The 1878-nt window shown below is 31.5% G+C and overlaps 1 protein-coding gene across 1 annotated transcript in view; it reads left to right on the top strand.

Annotated features, from left to right (window-relative positions):
* Window positions 1–1878, top strand: part of LOC117176920 (4-aminobutyrate aminotransferase, mitochondrial) — a 9480-nt gene that overhangs the window by 2330 nt on the left and 5272 nt on the right. The gene's annotated exons all lie outside the window — the stretch shown is intronic.

Below are 1878 nucleotides of genomic sequence, written 5' to 3' on the forward strand. Positions count from 1 at the left end.
CTCTGAACTCGTTTTTTTTCATTTTTCTTAACGAACATTTTTTTTTTTCAATTGGTTATAAAAACACGTAAACTCAGAAGATGTGGACTGTGACTGCACCATGTATCTAGTCGGGAGTTGTGCTGACTGAAAACAGATGATTTGGAGCGATTCGCGCGCCATCTGTTGGTCATTCTAAGGACTTATTGAACTACCCTCGTAGCTTCTCATTGAAATTCTATCAAATCTATTTGTAACCGTCTAGAAATCATGTACTTTTCTAACAGCATCTTCTCATTTAAATTCTATCAAATATTATCTGCTTCAGACTTGTATAACATCCTATTTCTAGAATCTTGGCAGTGTATCTTCCACTTTATTCATGTGGAAATCTTATATTTTTCTATGAACAGCTTTTTATTGAAATTCTGTCAAACCTTATCTACCTCAGACTTGTATCAAATACTATGTTCTAGAATCTTATAGATTTTTTATCAACTTTTTTCGTCCAGAAATTTATAATTTTCTATCAACAGGTTTTCATTGAAGTTCTTTCAAATCTATGTGTAACTATCGAGAAATCTTATACTTTTCTATTGTCAGCATCTCATTAAAATTCGATTAAATCTTATCCTATTCATTATTGTATCATTGCATATTTGCTAGAATCTTGTAAGTTTTTCTTCAACATCATCCATTGAGAAATATTATACTTTTCTATCAACAGCTTCGTATTGAATGTCAAATATTATCAAATTCAGACTTGTATCAAATGCAATGTTTTAGAATCTTGGATATTTTTCTTCAACGTTTTCCTCAAAAGCTTCTTATTGAAATTCTATCAAATGTTATCTACTTCAGACTTGTATAAAATCCTATGTTCTATAATCTTGGGAGTTTTTCTTCAATTCGCTTCATACAAAAATCTTATAATATTCTAGCGACGGCTTCTTATTGAAATTGTATAAAAAATTATCCACTTCAGACTTATATCAAATCCTATATTTTAGAATCTAAGAAGTTTTTTATCAACTTTATACTCCCATAAATCTCATGCTATGCTATCGTAAGCATTTCTTGGACACTGTTTTAAATCTTATTCACTTTAAACTTGTTTTTAATCCTACTTAACAGAATCTCGAACATTTTTATTAAATTTTATTTGTCGAGAAATCTTATACTTTTCTATCAATAGCTTCTCATTCAAATTCTATCAAACTTTATTCACTTCAGATTTGTATCAAAATCTCGGAAATTTCTGTCAAATGTTATCCGTCGAGAAATATTATACTTTCCTATCAAGATTTTTCCATTGCTTAAGATTTGAGAGAGGTTTATTAACATTATATTTGTAAAAAAATTATAAGATTTTTCAAGTAGTAGAATTTCATAGAAACAGGATCATATACAAAACTGATGATTAGTAAGATTTGATGGAATTTCATTGGGAAGTGTTGATAGAAAAGCATAAGATTTCTCGACATATATGGCGCTAGATAAAAACTTCTAAGATTTTGGAACATCAAAGGGGGAGGGTCGGTAAGGCCGGTTTTTGGCCTAATTTATTTTTGGACCAAAAAATCTGAAAAAATCATCGTAGTATCTTATAAGTATCCCGAGTCGATTGCACGCTAAACGGACTACCCTCCACCCCCCAGCCACCCCTACAAATATAGGAAACACCACTACCCACCAACTGTATTTTCGAGAGATTCTTGAACCTGACGCGATAAAGGTCAGCGGACACCAGGTTCATAATCAGCGACCCCAAAAACCTATAACATATTTTTTTTAAATTTTTTTTACCGTTTTTTCTCGATTTGACCTTCAAATGACCTTGAACCTGAAGCGATAGAGTTCAAAGGATGCCAGATTCGTAATTAGCGACTCCAAAAACCT

The sequence above is a fragment of the Belonocnema kinseyi genome, chromosome 1 (assembly GCF_010883055.1).
Source record: "Belonocnema kinseyi isolate 2016_QV_RU_SX_M_011 chromosome 1, B_treatae_v1, whole genome shotgun sequence".
NCBI lineage: Eukaryota > Metazoa > Arthropoda > Insecta > Hymenoptera > Cynipidae > Belonocnema > Belonocnema kinseyi.